The following is an 11,415-nucleotide window of genomic DNA, read 5'->3' as shown; positions in this document are numbered from 1 at the left end:
TTAGGCAATTTAGACACTATATATATATATATAGTCTCCGTTACTCATATGCAATTACTTACAAGTAGGTTTTGTGCTAAAGGAGATAGATGATTACTAAATACCAATAGGACATACTTACTTTCTGATTGAGCCAACATAAAAAGTAGGAAACAGCCAATTGAGGAAAACAGGACAGATTTACAATTACACATGGTAGACATGTTGTCATTGAGTCTTTGTTGTTGTTAATTTGTTGAATTCCTGCTTCACAAACAGAATTAAAAAGATAGCTAAAGAATTAATTTCTGTTTCAGACTCTTTCCCTACCAACTACCAAAGTTTCCTTCTCTGTCTAATAGCTGGGTAAGACGTGAACAATTCAATTTCTTGTTTTTCTTTTAGAAGAAAAACTGTTCTGTTCTTGGATCCAAGATGAGAGGTGGTCTCTGAACTGATTCCTGGGCACCAGGTAGGTTTACTTCAAAGTGAGGAGGAGGATCAACATGAGTTCACACAGATCCAGACATGTCAAGCATGGGTGGACTTTCTCTCCTTTGCTGTCAATAGCTTTGATGATGTGCCAAGTGAGCTGTCTGGAGCTGTTCACTCCTTTGATGGCATCAGATGCATCCTAACTTCTTGGCATCATCACAACTCCACATTCCTGTGGAATCTCAGGTTAGTCTTGAGGATCATCTGAAAAATTCTTTTTGTCTGTTTTGGGGGTTTTACTAAGAATTATTGACCAAATATTTCTCTTCTAGATGAGGTCAATGACTGTATTTTATGCCTTTTCTTTCTTGAAAAGTCCTTGATCTCCAAGCTAAGGACTGGTGCCAGAAATTGATTTTTGTTTTCCTCAGAGGTTTTCTGAGGACCCTCTTCTGAAACAGTGGCTATAGATGTGAGAGGAATTGACTCCAGGCTGAGATTGTTGCAGGATCTCAGCCTCTAATCCACACTTTAACACAAAACATCTTCATCATTATGGACAGATCTCTTCTGATTTCCTGCCTACGTGTACTGCACTGGACATGATTTAGAAAATAAAGCTGCAAAGTTTCTCAAGGATCCCCAGATGCTTAACTACCTTCCTTTTTCTAGTGAGAAAGCAGGTTTTGTGTCGTGAGCTCTCCCTGAGCTGTAAGGATGTTTTTGCCATTGTCATTCAGCTCTTATTCAGGCAGCAACAGCTCCATTTCCTTCATTCTCCACTGAGGTGAACACGAGGCTGTGCTTTCCCAATCTGTATGTTTGTGATTCTTAAAATTCTTCAGACTTAGAGCCTGTGGAAGGGTGGGTCACAACTGTAACCAGGCTAAGCAAAAACTAGTGAAATGCAATTGAATCCATTTGCATTGAAAGTGTAAAAAGAGACACAGAATTTCTGTTATGACAGTTGAGCATAAGGGTGGACAAAGGAAAAACAAAACACAACAGAACTGTGATCCAATGATGAGTGTCCAAAAGTCAAGGGAAAAAAATGCTATGGAGGAAGAATTTTTAGAATATAAGTTAGGTCCCTGCATCCAACTTAAGTTAAAGTTGGGAGCCACATTGCCCTACTTTATCAAAGTTCTACCACTAGCAACCTGTGTTAATCTGTGGGGCAAATATAATACCAAATAAAATTCAATATATTAAAATATATATAATAAATACTGAATATAATTCAACCAAATTAGGTTGCTCTGATAAATTATTTCATTCATAGGTAGCTGGGTAAATAGGTTATTAAATGTATTATGACTGGATCTCACAGTGTAATAAGTCAGTAAAATTTGTCTTTTCCTTAAACCAGTTTGGCTTTTGACACAATTGCTCAATCCTCAGATTAACAACTGATTTTATACCCAGGTTTTCTGGCTCTTCTTTCAAAATGGTTCCGTAAATCAGAGCATTAGATAAGACAGAACAACCTACACACTCTTGTATTTTGCTGAAGGACATATCAGTCAATGCTAAAGTTTAGGTATCACTATTAGAAATTATTTATTTTGTTAAGTATAGTGTTTCTTTATTGAAGAGTGTCACCTTCCTTCTCTTCTTTTGCTTCCTTACCCACCATTGAGATACACACACAAAAAAAGGCAGAGGGGTCCATATTGAAAAGCCTGTGTAGTACTTTAAAATAATTTAACAAAATCCACAGAACAAGACAAAACAAATACAACACGCCGACAAGTACTTTTCAACTGAATGAAGGATAATTGAATGTTCATTACAAAATTCTTCATTTTCGCATATGTTTGAAGAACTTTACAATATAATTTTTATTATAATTGCTGGGTTAATTCTATATCATCCTCACTTGAGCATAGGCACCATGAGAGCAAAGAATATGTCTGTCTGCTTTGCTTCCTGCCTCATCCCCAGTGGCTATAGTCTGGTACCTGTGCAGTAAATACATAATTAAAGGCGAGAAGGTGAGACTTTGCCAGTTGCGAAGGAGATGCTTTATGCCAAGAGCAGATGAAGATGTGGATGCTGCCAAATCCTCTCATTTTGATGTGTTGGTCTTGCCATTCACCTTCCACCCCGTACTGTGCTTCCATCCTGCACATTCACCTGCAGGCAACCCCCCTCCCCCAGTCTGTTTTAGAGAATCCAGTCTCCATAAGAGCTGATCAGATATGTTTGAAAATTGATGGCCTCTGAGAGTAGTATAAACCAATGACTAGCAAGATAAATATTTCATGTTTTGCTCCTCTTGAGGAACTCTGAGGTGCATTCCACATCATCACCGCGAGGCTCCAAACGCACCTGAGGCACAGGTAGACACAATGGCTGCCTGTTGATGACTCTCTCCCTTTTCAAAGGCTTCTTCACCTAGCCAACACTTGTACACCCACACCAAAGCATCCTGGTATTACTTCTGGAATAAACTTAGTGTCTTGAAATCCTTGTCTGAGGTTAAGCTTTAATGGGTAATTTACAACAGATTGGTGAAGAAAATGGGATCTGTAAAAAAAAAAAAAATCATTCCAAGTAGTTTTGGAGGATGAGATTAGGAAAAGTCATAAATACACCACAAGAAATATGCTTTGTTATGATTACAGAGGGATGGAGAAGATGAAAACACCTTTTGGGAATATTTTATGGTCTACGTACGTACTGTTGCCTTCCCTGGGCAGTCTTCACAAGATAGTGGTCATTGCAGGATATGGCACTCTTAGGGTGCAGCCGTTTACCATTTAATTTTCAACCCCCTTGCTGTTTCTTCCCTGGAGATATTTTTGTTTTGGTGCTGGTGTTTGAATCACCGGCCAAAAAGTATTTTTCCTCTCCGTGTGGTGGCTTTGCAATACAGTAAAGACATATGCTCTTCCCTGTGAGCCAAGCCTACATTCCATCCTGGCTTCTTCAAATACCCTTGGATGGAAATAGACATTTCTTTCTCCTGCCATCTTCAAGTATTCTTATTTATTAGATATGCTACGTGAAATCCATTAATGGGGAAGTCATGCCTACGAAACTTCTAAATTTTAAGTGACCTAAAATAGCCCTTTTCCAAACAAGCACAAAATAACGTTGGCTTAGCTACCCATTAGCTACGGGGTAGTGAAGCAGCTAAGTAGCACTACCCAAGAACTGAGAAACAAACACTTTTGTACACTAGTAGAAAAGAACAAACAGAACTAAATTTGATCTATGACTTAGTTTCACTATGTGGTTTGGAATCCATGTCCTGTGTTAATTCTTCCAACACACCACAGTGTATAAATCCACAATAACAGAACTCTCATTTACACAAGCAAATAAGCAACACACCAGTAAATAAGAGGATGTTAGATAGATACATGACCCTAAGAACAGATCAGCCAGCATCTCCTTTCCCATTTCCAGAGGCTCTTCAGGAGTCACCAATAGAAAATTAATCATCTGGGTGGGAAAATCTACTCACCACTCATTCCTCTTACTTAACTTTTCCTTCCCAACCCTGTCAGATCCTCTTGGCTGCACATTCCAAAGTCCACTAGCTGATCTCCCTGTACCCTGTCTCCTCCATCTCTTGCTGACTCCTGTGTCTGTCACAGGGTTGGAATGTGCTGGTTTAAACACAGGCTGCGTGATCTTTGTCTTGTGTATCCACTTCTGGTTTTGTTTGTTTGTTTGCTTGTTTCTACGGTGGTCCCTCGGGTAAATTCCATCTTATCTCTTGGGGAGTAGACTCGGCTTTCCTTTTCCCTTCTATACCTGATTCTCACCCTTCATCTTTACAGTCCTAGGGTATGTTCTCAAATTTCCTGCCATCAAGCCTTTGCTCAAGCTGTCTCCGTAAAACTGAATTATTTTTTTGTCAAAGTCCTCATACTGTAGATGTGCTTTGGATTTTAATTATCAAATAGCTAGGAGCTTTTCCTTGTTGTTAGCATGTAATTTCTCCATAGTAAAATTTATAATCTTCCCTCTTTCCTGATGTACTAGTGAGCAATTAGAAAGAAGTGCCTGCTTTATCCATTTAAATATAATTGATTAGCCTTTACTACTTGTGCCCAACTCAGAGCAAGCCCACAGTTAACGAAATATCCTGATGTAGTAATGAGGTAAGATGGGCCTTGGCTCGTATAAACGAAAGGAAAACAATAGTGAAACTTCTAAGCAACAAGGCTCTCTCTTCTGAGACGATTATCTACAGACAAGCAAACTTTCCCACATCTCACTGTGGAGCCAAGTTCCAAAACTCATTCCTCATGATTAAAACACAGCAGATGTGGTGGGATGTGACTTCCATGGCTAGTTATCCAAGTTTCACAGTGGTCCTTAGCGCATCTTTGATGGGGACCCTCTTTTGTCTTCTCGCTGCTGATTGACTGCTATAGTGTGATATGATTTTCAAGAGATTCATAACAAGGAACCAAGCGAAGCTTCTAAAGGAAAGCCTGCAAGAAATTAAATAAGGTTTCTGCCCAATGTCTGGTGAGAAGATCAATCCAGCTAACACCTAATTTTGTGAGTTAAGCGGCAAATCCTCCCCAGCTGAGCCTTGCGATAACCGTAGAGTTGTCAGAGCCCCAGTGCCAAAGAAGTCAGTTAATCTGTGCTCAGAAGCTTGGTTCAATGCATTGAGATATATGCCTGCTGTTCTCTGATGCTACTACAGCTTGGAATAATAGCAATCACAATAATTTGATAATAGAAATATGTGCTTTTGTTGACTGTTATCACTGTAGCCAAGCCAGGACGTACTTTCTTATTATTACCAGTGGATCGCTGGACTTTTATTACATCTCTGTCCTTTTTCAAGTTTTCTACTTCAAGGCTTTGAGAAAAGATTTGCCACTTCTGAAGAGTATGGCTTTAGACATTTGTCTTCTCAGAGTTGGTGTAGAATTCTGTAAAATTGGGAATTTTATATATCAGAATTTAAAATAAATTTTAAGGAAAATGTGTCAATTTCAGGTTTTTTTGTGGTTCAGACATTCTATATGGTAAAAATTTCTTTCCAAATAAGAATCAAGGTTTTTCTCAGCATCTTGTGCCTGACAAATACTGAAATCGGATTCTCTGCCCACTGTGAAAGCCAAGTTTTTCTCCTTAGTAGTGACACAGGAGTGTTCAACGTTTAACCTTGTGATACAACATTGGTACATATGGAAAACACACAGAGAGACACTCACACATGTGTAATGCATCACATATCGTACAAGAAAGAAAGCAAACCTCTGGGGGGAGTGAGAGAGAACATAGCACGTAAAACCTATCATCTTAAAGTTAATGAGCTCTGAAAGAGAATTGACTTTACACAGCTATCCTCTGACTTCCCATGCCCTTGCAACAACAATAATGGTGATAATAATGACATTTCAAATAAGTCTAAGATGTGTTGTACTGTATTCAAGCCACCCTGATCCAATGCAGCCTGCAGCTTGAATATGTTTGCCAGTTTTTGGCCACAGCTGCCCATTACAGTGGCTTGAGGAATATCAAAAAAAATACCTAGATATTCTAGGTATTTCAGGGTGAGAGCCTAGACACTGGGACTTCTCAAAGTTAACCTGGTTCTGATTTCTAGCTAAAACTGAGACAGGGCAGATCCACCATAGACCCTCCCAAACTGTGTTCATTCATTACAATAGAATTATCCACATTGCCATTGTACCTGACTCCTGAGTTGGAACTGAGCTTGAATCCTCACTCAAAGAAAACATTTCACAAAGGCGCTATTGTGCACAGACAAGAAGGAGGAGGATTTTAGCCGAGGACGCAGTGAAGGAAGAGACGTAAACTGTGACCTTGACTTGCATAGTTTTAGAACAGAGGATATTTTATTACAGACCAGGAAACTGGTCAGCAGTTTGCCCACATCTCCTAGAGCTGCACAGTTTGCTCATATTTCGCTTGACCTTGAATGATGGCCATTTTCACCCAATCACAGTATTTTAAAGCTAGAAGGGACCCTATCATTCAGTCTGTATATGCACAAGGAAGCTTCATCCTGAAGAGGAAACACAGTTTGCTAAAGGATTCCTCATAAATTAGCAGCAGAGCTATGGTGCTTTCTGTAGTGTAGGTATGTAGTTTAGACCCCTAGGCTAATTTCGCCCCCACACACGAGAGAAATCTCATTCTGACAGAATTCCAGGAAGATAGATATGTGTTTTCCAGAAGTATAGAACTGACAAAGAATTTCTTGCCTTTTCATGCCTGTGTTCTGTTTTCTGTGGAGTGCCAAGTTTCACGGGCGTTACGTTTGCTGTCTCCAGCATTGGAACTATTTGCATTACAGATGTTGATGGCCCAGCCATCTCCTTCACTGGATTTCCATCTTTGTTCAAATATCACCCCAGCACTCACTTTTCCTTTTCTATGCTTTTCTGTAACTAAATAATCAATTAAAGCCTGCTTTTCAGTTACCTGTTTCTTTTCCTCTCACCTCACTTCATCGGTAACACCATAAGGAAAGGTTGGTTTGTGGGGGTACCCCTGTGCCCACTGGCTGGAAATAAGCCCTCAATGAACTTGAACTAGTTTAATGCAGAATGAACTGCTGAATCTTCAAAGATGCCCCATCCTTGAGAATGCATGAATTCAATAAACGAAGACACAAACGCAAGCGTATCAGTTATGAGGGAGAGAGAGCATAGTATTTAGACAGAACTGGGAAATTGGATTGATGAATTCAAATCTCTCTTCCAAACAGAGATTCTGCAATGCCAAGGGATTTTTTTTCTAAACAGAAGACTCATATTAGGATTGTTATGGATTCTTTAAATAAATGTTTAATTCATTCAATATTTTCATTTATGTTTAATAAATGCACGTTTAGCAAGTGTTTGTTTCGCGCATGTTGGATGCAGTTGTTGCAAGCACAGTGCAAACCTGAAGTGCTGACTCTTGTGAAATTTTGATCCTCTCTCTACTCTTGATGCTTCATCTTCTAAGCACCACACTATTTTCAAGAATTTGTTTATCACTTCTGAAAAGTCAATTTTAGCCCAACTGATGGCTACTGGGAAAAATAAAAGTATTTATGGCGTAATTTTATATGCCTGGGATTTTCATAGCTATTTCATTTAATCCATAAATCAAGTTAGGGTAGATCACTTGGATAGATTTGCAATAACTGTGCATCTCAATTGATAACTTTGAGGTGTCTAAAGGTTTTTCTCTCTCAGAAGCATTTTTTTTTTGCTTTTTTTGTGAAATTCATTTTGAAGTACTTTTTCTTTTTGAAACTATTACAAATTGTTTTGTATTATTTATTCTTTGTATTTTAAGATATAATTGATTTTCCTTTTCTCTTTTGATAATGCTTTTTCATATTAGTCCTTTGAGAATTTCCTACAACATGTTTTGATCATCTTTACCCTTCTTTCCCAACAATTCCCAGATCCTGTTTCTCACCCATGCAAACTTACGAAAAAATAAAAAATAAACTATGCCAATTTGTATTACCCATGGATTTTGGGAGGTGTGGTCTTCCAATGGAACATGATCTACTTACTAGGGACTTAAGAAAAAACAGACTGTCCCTTTTCCAGCAGCAAACAATTGCCAATAGCTCCTTTGCTAGGAGTGGGAGGCTATGTCCAGCTCCCCTTTCCTTGCTGGGACTTGATATGGCTTGGGTTTGCACAGCACGTGTGCATGCTGTCACAACCACCATGAGTCCATATGCGCAGCTGCATTGCTATGTCCAGAAGATACTGTTTCCTCCTAATTAACACTGATAGTGGTTCTTACATTCTTTCCAACCCTCTTCTGCAGTGATCCCTGAAACTTGGTATGAGATAGCTGTGCCATTTAGGGATGGTGTTCCAGTCTCTTATTCTTGACGACTTGGCCAGCTGTGGATCTCTGTTAATCACCACCTATTACTGCTCAAAGAGCCTTATCAGATGAAGGCAGAGAGATGCACACATCTGTGGATATAATTGTAAGTCATTAGGCATCAGTCTAATACCAAGTCTCTTTAGTAGAATAATAGTAATATGTTCTCCAATAGAACAGCGGTTCTCAACCCTTCCTTGGGTGGGGGTGTTCAAACAACCTTTTCACAAGGTTGCTTATCAAATATCCTGCATATCAGATATTTACATTGTGATTAATGATAGTAGCAAAATTACACTTATGAAGTAGCAAGGAAAATAATTTTACCGTTGGGGGTCACCACAACATAAGAATCTGTATTAAAGGGTCACAGCATTAGGAAGGTTGAGAACCACTGCCCTAGAGCCTATGGTCTGTCTAGTCATAGGGTTTTGGTCCCACGATGTTGTGATGTATGGATTTTATCTTGTGAAGCAAGATTTAGATGCAATCTGCAAGTGGTTGTTCTTCACATGATGCTTCTATGACTCTTACATCAGTGGGCATGTTTTGACAGGCAACTCATCACTATAGCTCATAAGGTTCACATATGGGTAAGACCTGATTCTTGCCTTTCTCTCCTGGCAGCATGCACAGCATCCTTCGGTACTATGAAAGTTAACCAGATGGGTTGAAGCTTCATTTCTTCAGATGAATATCAGTTTGATTTCTCCTTATTCTAGGATTCAAATATGTGGCATCTTCTGCAATAAGGTGTTGTTATCAAGTTCTAGAGGAAACCAAGGAAATTGGCAATAGTTTATAATGTTTGCAGGTCTATGGGACCTCACTGATAACCAATTCCAAAGGAAGTAACTTTAATTTTAAAGGGAATGATGAAAAACAGTAGCAACAAAATTCAGGTGTAAACCTACCATTGTAGAAGCTTCTTAACACACACACACACACACACACACACACACACACACACACACACACACATACGGGGGGGGAGGGAAAAGAGAGGGGAAGGAAGGGAGAGGGGGGAGAGAGGTAACAGAGACAGAGACAAAGATAGAGACAAAGTTAAAATGGAATTGCCCTATAATGGGGCAATGATGCCCCCCCCCCGATATCACAGGCCAACAAGTATAACTAGCTTTCAATTGACAATTTTGTATCCTGAAACCTGCATCATTTCCTAGGCTTGTTATAGCAGTTTTTATATGTTATTTGGCACTTTAATATTAAATGTTATATCGTCTGAAAATGGAATTGTTATAGTTATTCCTTTTAAGTTTTTCATTAGATATTTTAGCTTCACTGACTTGGATCTCTAGGAAAAATGTAAACAGCACCAAGTGAATCTATCCTCTACTGCACTTTATCATGGGAAGGCACCTAGACCTTTTCCCCTTTAGTGCTATGGACCAAATTAAGACCTTTCTAGTCTTGTTTTCTACCTTTTAGCTACATATACAGTCCTTGATTTAGCCATTCACTAATAACTGTGATGTTAACTGTGTGATTTTTGTTTCTTGAGACAGAGTTTCTCTGTAGCTTTGGAGCCTATTCTGCAACTAGATTTTGTAGACCAGATTGGTCTCGTACTCAAAGAGATCCAAACTGTGTGGTTTTTATCCATGGTCTTTATATAATTATATCTAATCTTTGTTATTTGAGTATTTATCATGAAAAGTTGTTATTAATACAAAGTAATAATTCTGTGTCTATAAATATGATCATGTATTTTTGTTCTGCATCAGTATGACACTTTAACATGTTTACAACAAGTTTGCACTTTTAAGATCAGTCTTATTTTGTCATGATAAGTGATTATTCCTGTAGTATTGGTTTGTCACTAAAGTTCTGTAGGTATTTGCATCTTCTTTCATGAGAAATAAGAGTTTAATTGTTTTTTTTTCTTTGTGATATTTTGTCTGGTTTTGTATATATATGATTCTATCTTGCTAGGATTAGTTATATGATCTCTTTCTTTACTGAAGAGTAAATGAAGAATTGGTATTAAGTCAATTGAAATTGCCCACTCTGGTGGACTGAAAGAAAAAACGAATCGATAATTGAGTCTGAGAGTCCTCTGAGACACCATCAACGTATCAAGACATGCAGCCCTGATGGTGATACATTTTACTTGACAGTAATTATCAAGAGCGCATAGCAGCTATAGAAATGGTCACTTCCTTTCACTTCCATTCCTACAAATGCCTTTTCTTTTGCACCAGACTGTCTGCTGACTTCATATTCTTTGCCTGGCTTCCTTAACGACTGAGCTTGCAACCTGTAAAGAGAACACTGGCAATAAGAACACTCTACACTAAGTGAGGAACAAGAAAAAAAAGAATAAGAAATAAGCTCTGCATTGGTGATGGAAAACAGTGAGGACTGATTTATTTCAGGAGCAGTTCTTAGTAGGAGGTTTAGAGAACATAGACCTGGGGAGAATAATGAGACAGCGGAGGAGTGATGTAAAACAATAATCAAGATCAATGGTTTTGGAAATCTCGAGCATGAGAGTGAGCAAAGTGGTCAGGCATCTTGCTTGATCCCCCATAGAACCATGTAAATGAAGATTATAGTCACTACTCTAAAAGGGTAGAGATTAATGCTAAGAGTCATAGACACAGAGTCTAGCAGTAGATGGTAGCAAAACTAGAATCTCACTTCTGATCAAGAGACAAGCCAGCTGTCACAAACCCCATATGGCTGGACCTTCATTTGTCCCATTCTCTGCTCCATTCATAATGTACGAAACAGCACTCAGACTGGACTGAGAGAACGGCAGAGTTCTGCCAACCACTATCTACGTAGGTTGTAGCTGAGATAAGGGGCTTCCAGAGACCCATAGTGCAGAGATCCCATGGGAGGTGCAAAGACCTGGAGGAGTTCAGTTCATCTTCAGCTTCCAGGTCCTATGAGAGCCCAGCACTTACTCTTGGTGAGACTTTACTGTTTCAGAAGCTTCCAGGACTGGATTCATCCCAGAATCCCTTAAAAATATAAGGAGATCTGGCTTATCTTTGATGCAGGGACAGATAGTTTTGGTGGTAGGTAAGTAAGGACTGAGTGCCATGGTTATTGGCAGCTGATGGCTGAAAGTCATACTTTATTTGTGGGTCTCCCCCAACAGCCCTGCCAGTCATATGCAATCCTATATGTCTG

This window comes from Microtus pennsylvanicus, chromosome 2 (genome assembly GCF_037038515.1).
Source record: "Microtus pennsylvanicus isolate mMicPen1 chromosome 2, mMicPen1.hap1, whole genome shotgun sequence".
Classification (NCBI taxonomy): domain Eukaryota; kingdom Metazoa; phylum Chordata; class Mammalia; order Rodentia; family Cricetidae; genus Microtus; species Microtus pennsylvanicus.
This window is presented reverse-complemented; position numbering follows the sequence as displayed.